Here is a 24,963-nt window from a genome sequence, read left to right as displayed (position 1 = left end):
CTCCTTTTTTGTCTTGCAACCTCTACCACACTCCACACCATCTATAGTGCTATAACCATGGCTCACGCTCATGTATTGTGTGAGAGTGGAAAAGGTTTGAGAAAGTAAAGGTGTGAAACAATTACTTGTCCAATACCGGGGTTGTGCATGATTTAAATTCGTTGTGCAATGATGATAGAGCATAGCCAGACTATATGCTTTTGTAGGGATAACTTTCTTTTGGTCTTGTTATTTTGAAAGTTCATGATTACCTTGCTAGTTTGCTTGAATTATTATTGTTTCCATGTCAATAGAAAACTATTATTTTGAATCTAATGGATCTGAACATTCACGTCGCATAAGAGGAGTTACAAACGACATCTATGCTAGGTAGCATGAAAGCATCAAAAATTCATTCTTTATCACTTCCCTACTCGAGGACGAGTAGGAGTTAAGCTTGGGGAGGCTTGATACGTCTCAAACGTATCTATAATTTTTGTTTGTTTCATGATGTTATCTTTTCATCTTTGGAAGTTTTATGTACCTTTATATCTTTTTTGGGACTAACTTATTAATTCAGTGCCAAGTGCCAGTTCCTTTTTTTCTGTCTTTTTGGCTCTTTTCAGATCTGATTTTTGGAACGGAGTCCAAACGGAATAAAATCCCCGAAATTATTTTTTTCCCGAACGGAAGAATATCAGGGGGACTGTGGGCCAAGCCAGGAGGGCTCCAGGGAGCCCACAAGCCCCCACTTCGCCACCAGGGGGAGGCGGCGGTGCCAGGGCTTGTGGCCTCCCTGAGCGCCCCCTGACCTAAGTCTTGCACCTATATATTCCCTAAAATACAGCAAAAAATCAGGGGAGCCTCGAAAATACTTTTCCGCCGCCGCAAGCTTCCGTTTCCACGAGATCTCATGTGGAGACCCTTCCCGACGCCCTGCCGGAGGGGACTTTGGAGTTAGAGGGCTTCTTCATCATCATCATCGCCCCTCCAATGACTCGTGAGTAGTTCACTTCAGACCTACGGGTCCGTAATTAGTAGCTAGATGGCTTCTTCTCTCTCTTGGATCTTCAATACAAAGTTCTCCATGATCTTCATGGAGATCTATCCGATGTAATCTTCTTTGGCGGTGTGTTTGTCGAGATCCGATGAATTGTGGATTTGTGGTCAGATTATCTATGATATATATTTGAGTCTTTGCTGATTTCTTATATGCATGATTTGATATCCTTTTAAGTCTCTCCGAGTATTGGGTTTTGTTTGGCCAACTAGATCTATGATTCTTGCAATGGGAGAAGTGCTTGGTTTTGGGTTCTACCATGTGGTGACCTTTCCCAGTGATAGTAGGGGTAGCAAGGCACACATTAAGTAGTTTCCATCAAGGATAACAAGATGGGCTATGTCGTTGATATGAGATGGTCCATCTACATCATGTCATCTTGCTTAAGGCGTTACTCTGTTCTTTTGGACTTAATACACTAGATGCATGCTGGATAGCGGTCGACGTGTGGAGTAATAGTAGTAGATGCAGACAGTATCGGTCTACTTGTTTTGGACGTGATGCCTATAGATATAATCATTGCCATAGATATCGTCACGACTTTGTGCGGTTCTATCAATTGCTCGACAATAATTTGTTCACCCACCGTTTACTTGTTTTCATGAGAGAAGCCACTAGTAAACACTACGGCCCCCGGGTCTATTCACATCTATCGTTTACACCTCTGCTTTTACTTTGCTTTGTTACTTTGTTGCTTTCAGTTCTCACTTGGCGAACAATCTATAAGGGATTGAAAACCCCTTTATAGTGTTGGGAGCAGGTTCTTTGTGTTTGTGCAGGATCTTGTGATACTCCTCCACTGGATCGATACCTTGGTTCCCAAACTGAGGGAAATACTTACCACCGCTGTGCTACATCACCCTTTCCGCTTCGAGGGAACACCAACGCAAGGCTCCAAGGCCACGGGGGAAATCCTTTAAATATTTTCCTAGGAAGTCCCTTAAGGCGTAGCCGCAGCAGAAGGATTCATAGTGTCGTCGACACGACTATTCCTGGTGCCGTTGCTAGGGAAGCACAGCTAACATCAGAAGTATTTTTGGCGCCATTGCCGGGGAAGCACAGCTGACATCAGTGACCCTCCTGCTCCTGCAGCAGCCCAGGACATTCAGAACGTCTGGCAGACACGGAGTGGTGACTACTCTCTGGTTAGGTGTGGCATGTTATACAGTTTGGAAACGGGGCTCCAAAGGCGTTTTGAGCAACACGGAGCATATGAGATGTTCGAGGAGCCGAAACTAGTTTTTCAAGCTCATGCCCGTGTCGAGAGATATGAAGTCTCCAACAATTTCTTTAGCTGTAAGATGGAGGAGAATAGTTCTGTTAGTGAGCATATACTCAGAATGTCTGGGTTACACGGTCGTCTGACTTCGCTTGGAGTCGAACTTCCGGATGACGCTGTAATTGACAGAATCCTCCAGTCTCTCCCACCAAGTTACAAGGGTTTTGTGTTGAACTAAACCATGCCAGGGATGGAAAAGACCATTCCTGAGTTGTACTCGATGCTGAAATTTGCACAAGTAGAAATCAAGAAAGAGCATCAAGTGTTGATGGTCAATAAGACCACCAGTTTTAAGAAGGGCAAGGGTAAGAAGAACTTTAAGAAAGACGGCAAAGCCGTTGCTGCGCCCGGTAAGCCAGATACCGGGAAGAAGAAAAAGAATGGACCCAAGCCTGAGACTGAGTGCTTCTATTGCAAGGGAAAAGGTCACTCAAAGCGGAACTGCCCCAAGTAGTTAGCGGACAAGAAGGCCGACAACGTTAAAGGTATATGTGATATACATGTTATTAATGTGTACCTTACCAGCGCTCGTAGTAGCTCCTGGGTATTTGATACCGGTGTTGTTGCTCACATTTGCAACTCAAAGGAGGAACTGTGGAATAAGCGGAGACTGGCCAAGGACGAGGTGAAGATGCGCGTCGGGAATGGCTCCAAGGTCGATGTGATCGCCGTCGGCACGCTGCCTCTACATCTACCGTCGAGATTAGTTTTAAACCTTAATGATTGTTATTTAGTACCAGCTCTGAGCATGAATATTGTATCAGGGTCTTGCTTAATGCGAGACGGCTACTCATTTAAGTCAGAGAATAATGGTTGTTCTATTTATATGAGTGATATGTTTTATGGTCATGCTCCGCTGGTGAATGGTTTATTCTTGATGAATCTCGATCGTGATGTTACACATATTCATAGTGTGAGTACCAAAAGATGTAAAGTTGATAATGATAGTCCCACATACTTGTGGCACTGTCGCCTTGGTCATATCGGTGTTAAGCGCATGAAGAAGCTCTATACTGATGGACTATTAGAGTCTCTTGACTTTGAATCATTTGACACATGTGAATCGAGCCCCATGGGCAAGATGACTAAGACTCCATTCTCATTAATAATGGAGAGAGCGATCGACTTATTGGAAATAATACATACCGATATGTGTGGTCCAATGAACATTGAAGCTCGCGGTGCCTACCGTTATGTTCTCACTCTCACCGATGATTTGAGTAGGTATGGGTATATCTACTTGATGAAGAACAAATCTGAGATGTTTGAAAAGTTTAAGGAATTTCAGAGTGAGGTTGAGAATCAACGTACAGAAAAATTAAGTGTCTACGATCTGATCGTGGAGGAGAATCTTTCAGTCACGAGTTGGTCACACACCTAAGGAAGTGTGGAATTGTTTCACAACTGACGCCGCCTGGCACACCGCAACGCAATGGAGTGTCTGAACATCGTAATCACACTTTATTAGATATGGTACGATCTATGATGTCTCTTGCCGACTTACCGCTATCATTTTGGGGATACGCATTAGAAACTGCAACATTCACTTTAAATAGGGCACCGTCTAAATCCGTTGAGACGACACCGTATGAACTATGGTTTGGCAAGAAACCTAAGCTGTCGTTTCTTAAAGTTTGGGGTTCTGATGCTTATGTGAAGAAACTTCAATCAGAAAAGCTCGAACCCAAAGCGGAGAAATGCGTATTCATAGGATACCCTAAGGAAACTATTGGATATACCTTCTATCTTAGATCTGAAGGTAAACCATTGTTTCCAAGAACGGATCCTTTCTAGAGAAAGAGTTTCTCTCGAAATAAGTAAGTGGGAGGAAAGTAGAACTTGATGAGGTAATTACACCCCCTCTCGAACCGGAGAGTAGCGCAGCGCGAGAAATTGTTCCTGTGGCGCCTACGCCAACTGAAGAGGAAGTTAATGATGATGATCATGAAGCTTCGGATCAAGTTACTACTGAACCACGAAGGTCCAAAAGGCTACGATCCGCACGAGAGTGGTACGGCAACCCTGCGATGGGAATCATGTTGTTAGACAACGGTGAACCTTCAAACTATGAAGAAGCAATGGCAGGCCCGGATTCCAACAAATGGCTTGAGGCTATAAAATCCAAGATAGGATCCATGTATGAGAACAAAGTATGGGCTTTGGTGGACTTGCTTGATGATCGGCAAGCCATAGAAAATAAATGGATCTTTAAGAAGAAGACTGATGCAAACGGTAATGTGACCGTTTACAAAGCTCGACTTGTCGCAAAGGGTTTTCGACAAATTCAAGGAGTTGACTACGATGAGACTTTTTCTCCCGTAGCGAATTTGAAGTCAGTCCAAATCATGTTAGCAATTGCCGCTTTTCATGATTATGAGATTTGGCAAATGGACGTCAAAACAGCGTTCCTTAACGGGTATCTTAAGGAAGAGTTGTATATGATCCAACCAGAAGGTTTTGTCAACCCTAAGAGTGCTAACAAGGTATGCAAGCTTCAGCGCTCCATCTATGGGCTAGTGCAAGCATCTCGGAGTTGGAACATTTGCTGTAATGAGGTGATTAAAGCGTTTGGGTTCATACATGTTTATGGAGAAGCCTGTCTGTACAAGAAAGTGAGTGGGAGCTCTGTAGCTTTCCTCATACTATATGTGGATGACATATTATTGATGGGGAATAATATAGAGTTGCTGGAGAGCATAAAGGCCTATTTGAACAAGAGTTTTTCAATGAAGGACCTTGGAGAAGTTGCATACTTATTAGGCATCAAGATCTATAGAGATAGATCGAGACGCCTCATATGTCTTCCGCAAAGTACATACCTTGACAAGATATTGAAGAAGTTCAATATGGAAAACTCAAAGAAGGGGTTCTTGCCAGTTTTGCAAGGTATGAGATTGAGTAAGACTCAGTCACCGACCACGGCAGCAGATAGAGAGAAGATGAGTATTGTCCCCTACGCTTCAGCCGTAGGCTCTCTAATGTATGCCATGTTGTGTACCAGACCTGATATAAACCTTGCCATAAGTTTGGTAGGGAGGTACCAAAGTGATCCCAGTATGGAACACTGGACAGCGGTCAAGAATATCCTTAAGTACCTAAAGACGACTAAGGAGATGTTTCTCTTTTATGGAGGTGACGAAGAGCTCGTTGTAAAGGGTTACGTCATTGCTAGCTTCGACACAGATTAGGATCACTCTAAGTCACAGACCAGATACGTGTATGTTATGAATGGTGAGGCAGTGAGCTGGTGCAGCACGAAGCAAGAAGTCGTGGAAGCATCTACATGTGAAGCGGAATACATAGATGCTTCGGAAGCGGCTCATGAAGGGATTTGGATGAAGGAGCTCATCACCGACCTTGGAGTGGTCCCAAGCGCATCAGGTCCTATGACACTCTTCTGTGATAACACTGGGGTCATTGCCATAGCCAAGGGGCCCAGGTTTCACCGAAAGACCAAGCACATCAAACGCCGCTACAACTCCATCCAGGACCATGTCCAGAGTGGAGTAATAGATATTTGTAAAGTGCACACGAATCTGAATATTGCAGACCCGTTGACTAAACCTATTCCTCGAGCAAAATATGATCAACACCACAATGCTATGGGTGTTCGATACATCACAATGCAACTAGATTATTGACTCTAGTGCAAGTGGGGAGAGTGTTGGAAATATGCCCTAGAGGCAATAATAAAATGGTTATTATCAGGATAATCGTCTATTGTTCATGATATAATTGTATTAACAGGAAACAGTAATACATGTGTGAATAAATAGATCACAATGTGTCCCTAGCAAGCCTCTAGATTGGCTAGTTCGTTGATCAATAGATGATCATGGCTTCCTGATCATGGACATTGGATGTCATTGATAACAGGATCACATCATTGGGAGAATGATGTGATGGACAAGACCCATTCCTAAGCATAGCACTAGATCGTATTGTTCGTATGCTAAACTTTTCTAATGTCAAGTGTCTTTTCCTTCGTCCGTGAGATTGTGCAACTCCCGAATGTCGTAGGAGTTCTTTGGGTGTATCAAACGCCACAATGTAACTGGATGACTATAAAGGTGCACTACGGGTGTCTCCGAAAGTGTCTGTTGGGTTGGTACGAATCGAGATCGGGATTTGTCACTCCGTGTGACGGAGAGGTATCTCTGGGACCACTCGGTAGAACATCATAATAATGAGCTCAGTGTGACTAAGGAGTTATTCACGGGATGATGTGCTACGGAACGAGTAAATAGACTTACCGGTAACGAGATTGAACAAGGTATAGGTATACTAACGATCGAATCTCGGGCAAGTTCTATACCGACAGACAAAGGGAATTGTATACGGGATTGATTGAATCCTTGACATCATGGTTCATCCGATTAGATCATCGTGGAACATGTGGGAGCCACCATGGGTATCCAGATCCCGCTGATGTTTATTGGCCGGAGAGTGTCTCGGTCATGTGTACATGATTCCCGAACCTGTAGGGTCTACACACTTAAGGTTCGATGACGCTAGGGTTATAGGGAATTATTATACGAGGTTATCGAAGGTTGTTTGGAGCCCCGGATGAGATCCCGGACGTCACGAGGAGCTGCGGAATGGTCCGGAGGTAAATATTGATATATAGGATGGATGGGTTTGGACGCCGGAAATGTTTCGGGCACCACCGGCAAAGTGCCGGGACCATCGGAAGGGTTCCTGAGGCCCACCAGGAGCGGCCACAAGCCCCGGAAGGCTACATGGGCCAAGTGCGGGAGGGAACCAGCCCCTAGGTGGGCTGGTGCACCCCCCACACTCAGCCCAGACGCACCAGAGAGGGAGGAAGGGGAACCCCTGGGCGCTGGTGGGCCTAAGGCCCACCTAGAGGTGCGCCACCCCCCACTCCTCCCTCGTCGCCGCCCCCCTCTCCCATCTAGGGCTGCCCCCCCCCCCCCTCAAGGGGGAAACCCTAAAGGGGTGCACCACCCCTGCCTTCCCCCTATATATAGTGGGGTTTTGGCCTTTGGAGATACGGTTTTCCAACTCTCTCTCGGCGCAGCCCTGCTCTTCTTCTTCCTCCTCTCCCACGGTGCTTGGCGAAGCCCTGCCGAGAGACCTCGTCTCTCCATCGACACCACGCTGTCGTGCTCCCGGAGATCTTCCCCAACCTCTCCCTCCTCCTTGCTAGATCAAGGTGCGGGAGACGTCACCGGGCCGCACGTGTGTTGAACGCGGAGGTGTCGTGGTTCGGCACTAGATCGGAATCACACCGCGATCTGAATCGCCGCGAGTACAACTCCATCAACCGCGTTCTAGCAATGCTTCCGCTTAGCGATCTTCAAAGGTATGAAGATGCACTCACCCCTCTCTCATTGCTGGTCTCTCCATAGGAAGATCTGAATATGGCATAGGAAAATTTTGAATTTATGCTACTTTGCCCAACAGAGGGTGGACGGTTACGACGAGGATGGGGGCCAGCGGGGACGAGGGCGGAAGGCTGCGACGAGGATGGCGACCAGTGGGATGAGGGTGAGTAGCTATGACAAGGACAGTGGTGGTGGGGACGAGGGAAGACGGTTGCGACGAGCACAGCGACCGGCGGGCCAAGGGCGGGCGGTTGCGACGAGGACGGCAACGACGAGGATGAAGGCGGCGGCCGGCGAGCTGGCTGGCGTACGAAACATCACGGGGCACTCGAGATGAATAGACATCATGGCTTCTTTTTTTTACCAGCGAAGCAGTTGGAGAAGAAGGAATCGTGCGACTGTTATGGAGCGTATTGTACGTCCATGGTGCGACCAACCCAAATTTAAGCCGGCGCGCCGGCGTGTATCAGTTCCCTTATGTAAATGGGGCTTCATAGAGTTCTCTGAAAAAAGGACTTTGTTCGCTCAGACTAGTATAGGATCTCACATGAGCTGAGATCAATTTATTCAAAAATACAAAACATATTTAAACATTTAAAAAAATACGAACACACATCAATGTTTGATGTACAATCTCAATTTTTTTTGCTCCAAATTCAACCTAGAGTAATAGAAGAAAAAAGACAAAATCAAATATGAACAGTGACAAAATATTATTTGTTAGAGTATACATAATATAGCCATGTACCCCTTCGTATTTATCCCATTGTATAAGGGGTTTTCTGCATATAGTCCACACATGTACATGTATACATATATCGATCTATGGCCTCATGGAAATACAAGTTGCATATTCCTAACATGGTATTAGTGCCTAGGTTTTTTTGCACGCGCAACTCGTACTCTTCCCGATCCACAGCCGCAGCTGTCTCTTCTTCCCGAGTCTTGTTCGATCATGTGCCCGAGTCCCGCTGGAACTCGAGGCCAGGTGCGCTCAATCTCGGGCTCTCGTTATAAGGAGAGCATCATGCCGCCACACCGCCGCATGTCTACCTCACAAGATCTCGTCTGCCCCCGTCGATCTCTGGTGATGGATTGGTTCTGCGGTGCCCACCGTCTGGTTCATCTCTCTCAGGTGGGATCTCATCCTTCTCGCATGATCTGTCTGCCCCCGTCGATCTCTGGTGGTGTTTCTGCTCGCAGGATCTGTGTGTGCGCCGCTCGCACTATCTGTCCGCACGGAAGCCCTCTCTTCGGTTTCCTCTCTTTCAGGCCGGATCCCATCCGCTCCCATCGCCCAGTCAACTCCTGCTTATGCCAAATCTTGTGGCCTCTTGGTCAAGAAGGATCTCGTGGTATCCTATCGCTAGATCCCGTGCCTCTCTGTTGGATGCTGCTGCTGAGGGATGTTGACTAACAAAAAAAAATGTCTGCTGCAACAGACTACGTTGCTGTTCCTCGTTGTCCGGTGATTTTTGATGGCACTAACTACACTGAGTTCACTGGCTGCATGCGCATTCACATGTGTGGCATCCGTCTATGGGGTGTTCTTTTTGGTGAGGTCCGTTGTCCCCCGCGTCCAGTTCCTCCTGTGGCCCCCACTCCGCCGACGCCACCTGTTCTTCCTGTGGATGCTAATCAGGCTGCAAAGGATGCAGCTAAGCTTGCTGATGAGGCTACAGTTTGTACTTATGATGAGCAGGTTTTGACTTATGAGGAGGATCTTCAAGCATATCATGGTGCTCTGTCTGTTTACACCTAGTGGCTTGATGATGACGCTCATGCTATAGCTGTTCTCACTGCTAGTGTTCTGCCTTAGTTTGCCTCTGAGTTTCTAGGCCTTCCTACTGTATTTGAGATGTGGACATGTCTTCGTCAGCGCTATGAGCCCTCTGGTAATGCCTTATACCTCATTGTGGTCCGTTAGGAGCATGCTCTTCAGCAGGGTGACTCCACTGTTGATGATTTCTATGCACAGAGTTCTGCTATCTGGGGCCAGCTTGATTCTCTTTGCAGTGCTGGTTGTCATACTTGCCCGTGTTGCCAGGCTGTGCACGCCAATTTGGAGTTTCATCGTGTCTATGAGTTCTTGTCTGGGCTTCGTAAGGAGTTTGAGCCCCGACGTGCTCAGTTGTTTGCTCGTGGTCGTATCTCTCTCATGGAGGCGCTTTCTGAGATTCGTGCTGAGGAGACTCGCTTACGTGGCGCTCGTTTACTAGAGGTTCCCTCTGTGCTCGCTGCTCAAGCTCCCACAACGCCACATGCTGCACCGACTCCTTCTCGCTCGAGTGCTCCGCCACTCTTGCCCACTCCTCCTGTCGGCTTGGGCCGCCGCCATCCACATTGCGGCTACTACAACCTAGATGGTCACGTCGAGTCTTAGTGCTTCCAGAAGAAGAAACACGTGCGTAAGGCGCGATCATCATCTTGAGGGACTTCGTCTACTACCTCGACATCTTCATCCACCACTTTGACTGAGCAGGATATTCTGAGACTTAAGCGTCCGCTCGCTGCTTCAGGTTCTTCCTCGACGGGTATTGTTGGTTCTGTGACTGATGCTTCCCGCACTGAGCAACCACCTTCTACACAGTCACGTACATCCTGATACGTCTCCAACGTATCTATAATTTTTGATGGTTCCATGCTATTATCTTGTCAACTTTGGACGTTTTGTATGCATAAATATGCTATTTTATATCTTTTTTGGGACTAACCTATTAACTCAGTGCCAAGTGCTAGTTCCTGTTTTTCCCGTGTTTTTGACCCTTTTCAGAGAAGAATATTAAACGGAGTCCAAACGGAATAAAATCTGCAGAATGATTTTTTTCGTAACAGAAGATACGCGGGGAACTTGAGAACCAAGGCAAAGGACCCCGGGGGAGGTCACAAGCCCCCTAGCCGCAGCCTGGGGGCGCGCCTACCAGGCTTGTGGGCCCCACATGGCTCCTTTGCCCTACTTCTTCCGCCTATAAAGTCCGTAAAAATCCAGAACCACTAGAGAGAGCCACGAAAATACTTTTCCGCCGCCGCAAGCTTCTGTCTCCGCAAGATCCCATCTGGGGACCGTTCTGGTGCCCTGCCAGAGGGGGATTCGGACACGAAGGGCATCTTCATCAACACCATTGCCTCTCCGATGATGCGTGAGTAGTTCACCACAGACCTTTGGGTCCATAGCTAGTAGCTAGATGGCTTCTTGTCTCTCTTGGATCTTCAATACAAAGTTCTCCATGATCTTCATGGATATCTATCCAATGTAACCTTCTTTTGCGGTGTGTTTGTCGAGATCCGATGAATAGTGGATTTATGATCAGATTATCTATGAATATTATTTGAGTCTCCTCTGATCTCTTGTATGCATGATTTCGTATCCTTGTAATTCTCTTCGAGTTTTGGGTTTCGTTTGGCCAACTTGATCTATAACTCTTGCAATGGGAGAAGTGCTTGGTTTTGGGTTCATACCGTGTGGTGTACTCACCCAGTGACAGAAGGGGTAGCAAGGCATGCATCGTGTTGTTGCAATCAAAGGGAAAAAAGATGGGGTTTATATCTATTGCATGAATTTATCCGTCTACATCATGTCATCTTGCTTAAGGCGTTACTCTATTTATTATGAACTCAATACACTAGATGCATGCTGGATAGCGGTCGATGTGTGGAGTAATAGTAGTAGATATAGACAGTATCGGTCTACTTGTCTCGGACGTGATGCCTATATGTATGATCATTGCCTTAGATATCATCATGACTTTGCGCGGTTCTATCAATTGCTCGACAGTAATTCGTTCACCCACCATAATACTTGCTATCATGAGAGAAGCCTCTAGTGAACACTATGGCCCCCGGGTCTACTTCACATCATATTTTCAGCTCTACACTTTTACTTTGTTGCACTTTCCACCTTCAGATCTCACCTTGCAATTAATCGTGAAGGGATTGACAATCCCTTTATAGCGTTGGGTGCAAGTTTGTTTGTTTTTGTGCAGGTACATTGGTGACTTGTCTTGATACTCCTACTGGATTGATACCTTGGTTCTCAAACTAAGGGAAATACTTACTGTTGTTGTGCTGCATCACCCTTTCCTCTTCAAGGGAAAAAACAACGCAAGCTCAAGAGGTAGTACATCCCCATGGGTTCTGGATTCTGGAGCTTCTTTTCATATGTCTTCTCATTCTTCGACTTTGTCCTCTCTTCGATCGCTCGATTTTCCCGTTCATGTTCTCACTGCTGATGGTGAGACCAATCTTACTGCTCCTTCTTATTCTATCCCTGATGTTGCTCATGTTTTTCGACTTACCATGAATCTGTTTTCTGCTGGTCAACTTAGTGATTTTGGTTGTCGCGTCATCCTTGACGTTGACTCTTGTTCTGTCCAGGACGGTCGCACGCACACTCTGGTTGGGGTTGGCCCTCGCTGCCATGATTCTTAGGGTCTTTGGGAGTTAGACTGGCTTCATGTTCCTTCCGCTGCCACCACTACGCCAGCTCCTCCGCTTCGGTCGCCTCTGCTACCGATTCCTTACAAAAGTGGCATCATCGACTTGGCATTTTTGTGGTTCTCGTTTGTCGTCCTTAGTTCGTCGAGGTCTTCTCGGGTCTGTCTCAGGGGATGTCTCTCTAGAATGTCAGGGTTGTCGTCTTGGCAAACAAATTCAGTTACCATATTCACATAGTGAGTCAGTGTCTAAGCGTCCTTTTGATTTAGTCCACTATGATGTATGGGGTCCTACAACCTTCACTTCAAAAGGGCGTCATCGCTACTATATTATTTTCATAGATGATTTTTCTCGTTACACATGGGTTTATTTTATGATTTCTCGTAGTGAGGTGTTGTCTATTTATAAGCGTCTTGCTGTCATGGTTCACACACAGTTCTCTTCGCCCATTCGTGTGTTTTGTTCTGACTCCGCTGGCGAGTATATTTCTAAGATGTTGCATGGTGTTCTTGCTGAGCAAGGGACTCTTTCTCAATTCTCTTGTCCTGGTGCTCATGCTCACAATGGCGTGGATGAGCGCAAACATCGTCACCTTCTTCAAACGGCTCGTGCATTAATGATTGTTGCATGTCTCCCGACTCATTTTTGGGTTGAGGTCGTCTCCACCTCCACCTATCTCATCAATCTACAACCTTCTGTTGCTTTACAGGTGGTGTTCCTTTCGAGCGTCTTTTTGATCATTCTCCCGATTATTCGATGCTTTGCTTGTTTGGTTGTGTTTGCTATGTTCTTCTTGCCCCTCGAGAATGCACCAAACTGACCGCTTAGTCTGTTGAGTGTGTCTTTGATGACCCACAAGTATAGGGGATCAATCGTACTCCTTTCGATAAGTAAATTGTCGAACCCAACGAGGAGCAGAAGGATCTGACAAGTGATTTTGAGCAAGGAAAGATCTGCAAGCACTGAAATTATCGATGACAAGTGATTGTGTGGTGAGATGATTCATAGCAAGCAACAAGTAACAAAAGTAGCAACAGTGCAGCAAGGTGACCCAATCCCTTTTGTAGCAAGGGACAAGCCTGGACAAAGTCTTATAGGAGGAAAAACGCTCCCGAGGACACAGGGAATTTCTGTCATGCTAATTTCATCATGTTCATATGATTCACGTTCGTTATTCATCATGTTCATCTACGAGAGGGGATTTCCGATCTACGTACCCTTGTAGATCACACAGCAGAAGCGTTAATAAACGCGGTTGATGTAGTGGAACATCCTCACGTCCCTCGATCCGCCCCGCGAACCGTCCCACAAACCGTCCCGCGATTCGTCCCACGATCCGCTCTGGTCTAGTGTCGAACGGACAACACCTCCACGTGCAGCACACGTACAGCTCGACAATGATCTCGGCCTTGTTGATCCAGAAAGAGAGACGGAGAGGTAGATGAGTTCTCCGGCAGCATGACAGAGCTCCGGAGGCTGGTGGTGATCTAATCTGAGCAGGGTTACGCCCGAGCTCCGCAGAAACGCGATCTAGAGGACAAACCGTGGAGTTATGTGGTTGGGCTGCCGTGGAAAAGTTGTCTCAGATCAGCCCTAATACCTCAATATATATAGGAGGGAGGGGAGGGGGCTTGCCTTGAGGCTCAAGGATCCCCAAGGGGGTCGGTCGGAGGGGGGAGGAGGAATCCTCCTCCAATCCTAGTCCAACTAGGATTGGAAGGTGGAGTCCTTCTCTTCCTTCCCACTTCCACCTTTTTTTCCTTTTCTCTTTGATTTTTTCTCATCCTGCGCAGGGGCCTTCTTGGGCTTGCCCACTAGCCCATTAAGGGCTGGTGCAGCACCCCTAAGGCCTATGGGCTTCCCCGGGGTGGGCTGCCCCCCCCCCCCGGTGAACATCCGGAACCCATTCGTCAATCCCGGTACATTCCCGGTAATTCCGAAAACTTTCCGGTAATCAAATGAGGTCATCCTATATATCAATATTCGTCTCCAGACCATTCCAGAAAACCTCCTGACGTCCGTGATCTCATCCGGGACTCCGAACAACATTCGGTAACCAACCATATAACTCAAATACGCATAAAACAACGTCGAACCTTAAGTGTGCAGACCCTGCGGGTTCGAGAACTATGTAGACATAACCTGAGGGACTCCTCGGTCAATATCCAATAGCGGGACCTAGATGCCCATATTGGATCCTACATATTCTACGAAGATCTTATCGTTTGAACCTCAGTGCCAAGGATTCATATAATCCCGTATGTCATTCCCTTTGTCCTTCGGTATGTTACTTGCCCGAGATTCGATCGTCAGTATCCGCATACCTATTTCAATCTCGTTTACCTGCAAGTCTCTTTAATCGTTCCATAATACAAGATCCCGTAAATTACACTAAGTCACATTGCTTGCAAGGCTTGTGTGTGATGTTGTATTATCGAGTGGGCCCCGAGATACCTCTCCGTCACACGGAGTGACAAATCCCAGTCTTGATCCATACTAACTCAACGAACACCTTCGAAGATACCTGTAGAGCATCTTTATAGTCACCCAGTTACGTTGCGACGTTTGATACACACAAAGCATTCCCCCGGTGTCAGTGAGTTATATGATCTCATGGTCATAGGAATAAATACTTGACACGCAGAAAAAAGTAGCAACAAAATAACACGATCAACATGCTACGTCTATTAGTTTGGGTCTAGTCCATCACATGATTCACCTAATGATGTGATCTAGTTGTGAAGCAACAACACCTTGTACATAGTCAGAAGACCCTGACTATCCTTGATCAACTGGCTAGCCAACTAGAGGCTTCCTAGGGATAGTGTTTTGTCTATGTATCCACACATGTATCTAAGTCTTCATTCAATACAATTATAGCATGGATAATAAACGATTATCTTGATACAGGAATTATAATAATAACTTATTTATCATCGCCTCTAGGGCATAATTCCAACACTAGCAACCTTACAAGTACCAATCGGAGTCGCGAGACGGAGATTGGTTACAAGAGATGAACTAGGGTTTGGAGATGAGATGGTGCTGATGAAGATGTTGATGGTGACGAGTCCCCTTCGATGAGAGGAGTGTTGGTGATGACGATGGCGACGATTTCCCCCTCCGGGAGGGAAGTTTCCCCGGCAAGATCGTCCTGCCGGAGCTCTAGATTGGTTCTGCTCAAGTTTCGCCTCGCAGCGGCGGCGAAACCACGAAAAAGCTCCGGTCTAATTTTTTTCTGGACGAAACCCTCCATATAGCAAAAGAGGGGGGCCAGTGGGCTGCCCACAAGCCCCCATGGCGCGGCATGGGGGGTGGCCACGCCGTGCAGGCTTGTGGGCACCCCCTGGTTCCCCTCCGGCACTTCTTCGGCCCAATATTTTTTATATATTGGGAAAAAAATCCCCGTTGATTTTCACAGCGTTTGGAGTTGCGCAGAATAGGTATCTCAACTTTGCTCCACTTTCAGGCCAGAATTCCAGTTGCCGGTATTCTCTCTCTTCATGTAAACCTTGCAAAATAAGAGAGAAAGGGCATAAGAATAGTACCGTGAAGTGTAATAACAGCCAAAGAAGCGATAAATATCAACATGAAACCATGATGCAAAATGAACGTATCAACTCCCCCAAGCTTAGACCTCGCTAGTCCTCAAGCGAAAGCCGAGCTCAATAAATATGTCCACGTGTTTAGGGAGAGAGGTGTCGACAAAACAAGATACGAACATGCATGGATCATGATCAGAACAGCAATACCAACATATAATATCTCATCCTAAAGTGATAATTCCTTCACAAAGTAAAGCATGGATAAAGAACCTTACCAAGAAGTAACAACCGATAGTTTTTAGTCATTGAAGCAATTGCAATTTATCACAACATCAGAAAGAGTCAAATAAGAGCTTGTAAAGAAAGTCCACATACTCAATCATTCTTTCGTTCTCTACAATTGCTACAACTCACGTGGTACTCATGAGATCAAAGTTTCAGCTGAACACAGAGAAAGATAGGGGATTATATTTGCCTCCCAACTGCTTACCTCAAGGGTAATGTCAACAATAATAATTCATGGATGCCTACCTCCAAGTTGACATATGGATATAGATCTTTCCCAAGCATGTGACGGTAGCCAAGACAAAGGCAAAATAGGGAATTCGTGAAGATCACAATGACTCTTTCAAGGGCAAAAAGTAAAGGTACAAGATAGGCCCTTCGCAGAGGGAAGTAGAGATTGCCATGCGCTTTTGAGGTTTGGATGTGTGTCCTCTTAGTGCGGAGGAACGTCACTTTATATTGCCTCCTGTGATAAAGAACTTTATTATGCAGTCTGTCGCTTTTATGTCTTCCTCATCACAGGTTCGTATAAATCTTATTTCCCACACACTAATAGATCATACATATTAGAGAGCAATTTTTATTGCTTGCACCAATGATAACTTACTTGAGGGATCTTATTCAATCCATAGGTAGGTATGGTGGACACTCATGGCAAAATTGGTTTGAAGGTTTATGGATGCACAAGTAGTATCTCTACTTGGTGCGGGAGGTTTTGGCTAATATGAGGTGGAAGCAATCGTCACATGCTAAGGGATCTCTAATCATATAACATTGTTCAGAGCCAAGCAAACACAATTCATTACGTTGTCTTCCTTGTCCAACATCTACTTCTAGACATGTAATAGTTTGGTGAGTGTTCACAATCATAGATGGTGTCAAAGATGATATATTTATATGTGAACCTCTCCTTCTTTATCACTTCCTATTAATTGCAACAATGACCAAGGTCTACGTTTGCCTACCCTCAACAAGTTTCAATCCTCATTCTTTTTATATGTGAAGCTATCACTTCCCATAAGATCATTACATGATCTTTCATGCTTTTGTTCTATTCTCACTCTTTTGATCATGGCAAGAGGCAAAGCCCTTCAACTAAGACACTCTTTATTATGGCTCACGAGCAAGAATACAACGGGGGTGACACAAAGCAAAACTCAAAACTAAAACACTAAGACTTTAAAACTACTAGAGAAAAAGAAAAACTGAAAAGGAAAATTAAAACAAAGGTAAAGGCAAAAGATGTGATGGTGATACGATACCGGGGCAACTCCCCCAAGCTTGGCACAAGCCAAGGGGATTGCCCATACCAATGCTCAATTGTCTTCCTTTGGTGGTGATGGTGGTGGAGTTGTTGCAACATGAGTTTGATCCTCCATCTTCCAAGGCATAGGTGCTCCACCATGGAAAGATGAACGAGTCTCCGGAATCCTCAAATCTACAGCCAACCTTATTGATTTAAATCTATACTCATACTCACAGTTTTGGTTCTGTAGGTCATAGATCTGGCCCTGGAGTTGATCAACCCTGTCATAGAGCCTGGAGAGGTGCTTCCCAATGTCATTGGCATCAATCATGTGCTTGTTGGTGAACTCCGTGATCATCATGTGGTTGGCGGTGAGTCCACGCTCCACCATCCCTTGGCACTTGAAGACTTGTTGCTCCATTGCTTCGAGCCTCGTCTCCACGCTTCCGGTCTTCTTAGGCCCCTCAATATCACGGATGTGCAACATCCCCTCACGCATCTCAATAGATTGAGGGTGTTGCAACACTTCTGTGAGGTAGGGATTGATGACCTTCTCGAAGATATTGTCCTTTGGAGCTTTTGGGGAAGTCATGGCGATCTAGATCTGCAACAGAAACAGGCTTGAAACAAAAAACAGAGGAAATCTGCGTGATGCAGGGGTCAGACCAAACGGAAGTATATATAATGATTTTTTCCAGACTAGAAGGAGTACCCCACACGAAAACGGAGTCCTGGAGGCGCACGAGGTGGCCACAAGCCCTCATGGCGCGGCCAGGGGGAGGGCCCGCGCCGTGCAGGCTTGTTGCCTCCTCGCGCACTTTCCGGACTACTTCCAATTTTTGTATTTTTTCTAATATTCCAAAACAGAGAAAATTTCCTACCGGAAAAGTTTTGGACTCTGTTTTCGTACCGAATCACATACCTCTTCGTTTTCGGAGTCTGAAACAGGCTGATAAATATCCCTTTGGTATTCTTCCGGAGTTATGGTATTGATGATATTGCTTTCAACATTTATGGGAGTACCTGAGATATAATGCTTGATTCTCTGCCCATTTACCACTCTAGGACAATTACCTTCTCTGTTGTTGATCTTGATAGCACCGAAACAATATACTTCCGTAACAACATAGGGACCTGTAATGCCCCAAGTGTGTAACCTTCCCTATTTGGAACCTTCTTATGTGGGACCACCTTGTCAATGCTATAAGAGAGTTCATGATCATGCTTTCATGTGGTGTCCCTTGTATTTCTTCCTTGCATGCATGCATAGCATATCATGTCATGCCCATGTCTTTGAGATGTTGCCTTGTGTTCTTGTGATGATGTGATGCCTTGTGATGATGTGCATGTGATGTGTGGCTTGTGTGGAGTGATGCATCTGATAGTAATTTGCATAGGTTTCAAACCATCCTCCCTCCCTCTCTATTTCTTCTATGTCAAGATTCACTTCTTCCTTTCCTCTTTTAAAAATGCCCATGGTTTAGCAGGTTTTGTGTTGGAAATGGAGAGGTGTGTTTGCTATTTTTTAAACATGTTTTAAAGGTGCATATAATTACAAAACATACCAAGTTAATTCTGTTTTGTAAAATATTTACTTGCTCCTAAACTCTTGTTTCTATTTTTATTAAATAGGTCTTGATTTTTCATGTCCAGGGATGTGCTAGTGTTATTTTTAGCATTTGTAGATTTCCTTGTGCATTTCTTTTCCTCCCTGTGTATTTCTGTAAATAGGGAAGCTAAGGAAATCTTTTCACCTATGTGGCGCCACCTGTGGGCTTACTCCCACACGCCGGCCCATCCTTCCATTCCTTCCCACGCACCAGCCCACTCCCGCGACCTCCTTCCTCCTCTGACGTCGTATTCTCCCCTCGGCCTCCTTTCCGTCCCCATCAGAGAGAGAAGGAGCTGCCACCGTGAGCTCGAACGTCGAGGGGACCACCTTATATTTTGGCGTCCATGCCTCTCCCCTCTCCTAGGTTTTCCCCTCTCTCCCATTCGCCGCCGCTGATCGCGCAATCTTTGCCGTTAACTAGACGAATGCTTATAGCAACAAACCTTCACCTGCAACGGCACCAGAAGAATGCTGATAGCACTCCCCGGCAATGAAACTGGAAGAATGTTGTTGATGGCCCACCAGCGCATGGGTTCACAACAGTTTTCGAGGGTAGAGTATTCGACCCAATTTGTTGATAAGCCAGTGAGGAGGTGAGAGTATACTCTCAAGTATTAGCAGCTGAATTTGTCAGTTTCAACCACACCTAAAAGATTAGTATCTGCAAGCACAGTAGTAACAGCAAAGTAACAAGTAACGACAGTGGCAAGGAACAACAGTAGTGACAACAGTAGCAAGTAGCAACAGTAGCAAGCGACAGTAGTAGCAACAGTAGTAGCAACAGCAGCAGAGCAAAACAATTAATAGCAGTAGCAACAGTAGTAGCAGCAGCAGAGCAAGACAAGTAACAGCAGTAGTAGGACAAACTCGTAGGCAATGGGTCGGTGATTTGTTTGGATGATATTCATCATGCAACAGCTATAACACAGAGAGATATGTGGCTAGCTCCCGTTCGTCAATGTGATGTAGGCATGCATTCCGTGTGTCGTCATACGTGCTTAGGGAAAAGAACTTGCATGACATCTATTGTCCATCCCTCCCGTGGCAGCGGGGTCCAAAAGGAAACTACGGGATATTAAGGTTCTCCTTTTAATAAAGAACCGGACCAATGCATTAGCACTTGGTGAACACATGAACTCCTCAAACTAAGGTCATCACCGGGAGTGGTTCCAGTTATTGTCACTCCGGGCTTGCCGGATCATAACACATAGTAGGTAACTACAACTTGCAAGATCTGATCTAAAACACACATATATTGGTGCCAACATAATAATTTCAGATCTGAAATCATGGCACTCGGGCCCTAGTGACAAGCATTAAGCATGGCAAAGTAGTAGCAACATCAAATCTCAGAACATAGTGGATACTAGGGATCAATCCCCATCAAAACTAACTCGATTACATGATAGATCTCATCATACTCATCACCGCCCAGCGAGCCTACGAATAGATTACTCACAAACGACGAAGAGCTTCATGGAATTGGTGAGGGAAGAAGGTCGATGATGACGATGGCGACGATTTCCCCTCCCCGGAGCCCAAGACAGACTCCAGATCTGCCCTCGAGATGAAGAACAAGTGGTGGCGGCGCTTCGTATCGAAAACGCGACGAAAACTTCTCTTTTTATTTTTTCTGGGACGAAAGACAACTTATAGAGCTGGAGTTGGGGGCGGCAGGTGCCTGTGGGCCCCACAAGCCTGCCCACCGCCACCAGGGGGTGGTGGCAGAGCACGGGCTTGTGGCCCACTGGCCCACCCCGTGAGGTGGAACTTGGCGCAGATGTTTTTGATATTTTCCAAAACTGCTCCCCGTAAATTTTTAGGACGTTCAAAGAACTTTGATTTCTGCACAAAAATAACACCAAGGCAATTCTACTGAAAACAGCGTCAGTCCAGGTTAGTTCCATTGAAATCATGCAAATTATAGTCCAAAACAAGGGCAAAAGAGTTTGGAGAAGTAGATACGTTGGAGACGTATCAACTCCCCCAAGCTTAAAACCTTGCTTGTCCTCAAGCAACTCAGTTGACAAACTAAGAGAGAAAGAAAAACTTTGACAAACTCTGTTTGATCTTGTTGTTGCAACTATGTCTAACTCATAACCAGAATTTCAGCAAGATCACAAGTTAACCACATAAGCAAATGACAAAGAGGTCTCACGGTAAACTAATATCAATGGCATAATCAGCTAACGAGCAAATAATAATGAGTTTCAAATACCAACACTTCAATCAAAACTAGCATGAAGCAATATGAATAGGTGGTATCTCGCTAGCTCTTTCTGAGACCGCAAAACATAAATGCAGAGCACTTTCAAAGATCAAGGGCTGACTAAACATTGTAATTCATAGCAACGAAGATCCAGTCATAGTCATACTCAATATCAATCAAAAGCAAAGCATAAAAATGACAGAGGTGCTCTCTAATTGGTGCTTATATAAGAGGAGGATGACTCGACAGGAAAATAAATAGGCAGGCCCTTCGTAGAGGGAAGCATTGATTTGCAGAGGTGCCAGAGCTCAAGCTTTTGAAAACAGAGATAATAATTTTGGGTGCATGCTTTCATTGTCAACGCAATGACCAAGAGTTCTCAATATCTTCCATGCTACTCATGCTATAGGCGGTTCCCAAACAGAAAAGTAAAGTTTTAACTCCCCCACCACCAATCAATCACACTCCACGGCTAGCCGAATCCTCGGGTACCGTCCATACTAACATCAATCCGGGGGGAGTCTTGTTTTACAGTTATGTTTTCGATTTAAGCATGGAACTGGGCATCCCAAATACCGGCCCCTTTCTTGTGAATGACTGTGAATAAACACATGTCGAGGATAACACTCCTAGCATGGAAGATACCAATAGCCCTCTGTCACCACATGAGCGGTTCGGGCATGCAAAACAAATTTATTTCTTGAAGGTTTAGAGAGTGGCACATGCAAATTTACTTGGAACGGCAGGTAGATACCGCACATAGGTAGGTATGGTGGACTCTCATGGAAAAACTTTTGGGTTTATGGGAGTGGATGCACAAGCAGTATTCCCGCCTGGTACAAGTGAAGGCTAGCAAAAGCCTGGGAAGCGACCAACTACAGAGCGACAACGGTCATCAAGATGCAATGAGTTTGACTAACATTGAATGCAAGCATGAGCAGGATATAAATCACCATGAATACGAACATCATAGAGGCTATGTTGATTTTGTTTCAACTACATGCATGAACATGCGCCAAGTCAAGCCACTTGAAACATTCAAAGGAGAATACCATCCTATCATACTACATCACAGTCATCTCAAAATCTATGTTGGCATTCAAGACAAACCACTATAAGCTCTCAGCTAAATAAGCATGGCATCAGAAACTATGATCTCTAAGTTGTCATTGCAAACATGGTTCTCTCACAACAAAGCTAAATCTGGGTCGACAAGCTAGTCATATTTACAAAAACAAAATAGATAGAGTTCATACCAGCTTTTCAGTCTCAGTCACTTCATCATATACCATCATTGTTGCCTTTCATTTGCACGATCGAATGATGAAAACGATAATAAGCGCATTGGACTAAGCTGAATCTGCAGGCAAACACAAAGGAGAAGACAAAGTAATATGGCTCTTTCAAAGCTAAACAGGTAAGCATGTAAGAACCAATAAACATTGTAACCAATATCTTCTACCTTGACGCAAAGAAAAAGAAAACTATTTACACAGGAAAGCTCCCAACAAGCAAAAGAAGGAAGAAAAATCTTTTTAGGTTTTCTCAAAAGGACACAAAACAAGAAAACAAGAAAACAAAAAGAAACTAGCATGGATAATACAGTGGCAAAGTGTAAACACCGGCTAACAGAGTGAAAGCATAAGCATGAATGTAAAGTCGGTGAGAACACGTACTCCCCCAAGCTTAGGCTTTTGGCCTAGCTTGGTCTACTACCATGGTGGGAAATAACCAGCTCTAGGATACTCCAGAGCAGACTGCAGATGCCACTGCTGTAGGAGCTCCTCTGGCTCCCACTGATAAACTGGCGTCTGGTACTCGACTGGCGGCTCGGGCACGGGTGCTTGTGGTTGGGCCAAGCCCTAATATGCGTAGATGTCCACGGGCATAATAGTGTACCTACCTACATGAAGATCAAACAAAGAAGGAGCAGGCAAAGTAATAGTCTCTCGAGTACCCTGACTAAATACCAGGTTATAAATCATCCATCTACTAGCATCTCTATCCAGAAAATCATGGCGAACCATGCTGTCATAATCCAGATATCTCTCAGAGAGAAGCATCTCTCCTTCCTCTCCCAGTCTAATGGGTATCTCAAAGTGTCTGGCAAGACGGGTAGCGTAGATACCTCCATAGACAACACCTTTAGAACGGTTCAGGTTCAACCGTTGAGCTACTATAGTGCCCAAGATATAAGTCTTATCGTTATAAAGGCCTTCGCGCAAAACCGCAAGGTCTGGAGAACTAAGTGATCCAGCTTCCCCACGGCCAATCAAACATTTTCCCACAAATAGTGAGAAGTAGCGAAGCACATGAAAATGTATTCTAGCAATTCTAGCGCGAGACACTCCTCTCTCCTCTCCAACAGCAATAGAATCAATGAAATCCTCCAAGTCCCGTGGACGAGGGTCACGGATATCCCCAACATAAGGTAATTTGCATACATTGCAAAAATCCTGCAGCGTCATGCACTACGGGACATCGTATATCATGAACTCTACCATGGGAGGATTCTTCCTCGGATAAAAGTTGAAGCTTTGAACGAAAATATTGGTGAGGAGGAGGTATTGTGGGCACTTATCTTCAACAAACACAGTAAGACCTGCGTTCTCCACCAAGTAATAAAAGTCTGCATAAAGTCCGGCGGCGCGCAAAAAATCATCACTTGGCCACTCGCACGCTCGAACTTCTGTGACTCGAGGGACTACGTACTTGGGGTGGTTCTTCTCATCCTCCTTGTGGTTACGGCTTGAAGAGCCTCTCAAGAACCTCCTCATCTTTTCCCTTTTCTAGCTCCGAAAAATTCTGAAATTTTTAGAGACTTCGAAAGAAAAGTGAACAAGGATCAACCCAACTTGTAGCAACTACTCCTACTAGTGCCTAGAGACCGTATCACGCGCTAAAACTACTTGGGACCAGCTAAAATCAACTTTTCTAGCTCAAAAACAGGGTCACCAAGGTAGCAAGAATTCGCGAAGGATAAAGCACTAGGGCAAAAACTAATTGGACCAATGGAGGAGTCACTTACCAAGGAGTAATTTCCCCAAAACAGTTCGGAGAATGGTGCTTTGAGCAAGGAGATCGAAAAACACAACCAAATGAGCAAGAACACGGGTTTGAGCTGCGAAACAATTTTTTCTGGAGGTGGAAGAAGAGGTCGGGAGCTAGAACGAGTGGAGGGGGTGCCTGTGGGCCCCACAAGCTTGCACCCCGCCACCAGGGGGTAGGTGGCGGTGGGGGGGCTTGTGGCCCACTGGTCAGGCCCCCTGACCAGCTCTCAGGCCCAGAAATTTTCAAAAATTCCAGAAAAAATCATACTAAATTTTCAGGACCATCGGAGAACTTTTATTTTCGAGGTATTTTTCTCCGGGACGCTAAAACAGAAAACAGGAAAAGCTAAACTAATTCTATCATTTTTCTTCTAAACAAAAGCAAAGGAAAGCTCAAAACAGAGGTATGTGACTCTTTGATTCATCCGTTTCATGGTCATCGAAAGAAATCCGTCAATGGGATTGATCAAGTCCTTATGACAAAACCTTCTCGAATCGCAGGAGAGAACGGAGAATTTTCGAATAGCCACTAAGTCACCTCAATGGGGATATGTATCTCCCCAACAAGCAAATCATACTTCATCTTGACACGAGGAATAGGGCATTCAAAGCTCCCAATGAGAATCGATGAAGTCTTTTCGATAGCATTGATGCGATGTGCTGGATATCGTTTCTTCGGAAAGTGCACTGTGTGCTCATTACCGTTGATGTGGAAAGTGACATTGCCTTTGTTGCAATCTATAACAGCCCATGCAGTGTTTAAAAAGGGTCTTCCGAGGATGATAGCCATGGCATCGTCCTCGGGAATATCCAAGATAACAAAGTCTGTTAAGATAGTGGTATTAGCAACCACAACAGGCACATCCTCGCAAATACCGATAAGGAAAGCAGTTGATTTGTCGGCCATTTGCAGAGAAAT

The sequence above is a fragment of the Hordeum vulgare genome, chromosome 3H (assembly GCF_904849725.1).
Source record: "Hordeum vulgare subsp. vulgare chromosome 3H, MorexV3_pseudomolecules_assembly, whole genome shotgun sequence".
NCBI lineage: Eukaryota > Viridiplantae > Streptophyta > Magnoliopsida > Poales > Poaceae > Hordeum > Hordeum vulgare.
The sequence above is the reverse complement of the archived record's forward strand: the minus strand, read 5'-3'. Positions refer to the sequence as shown.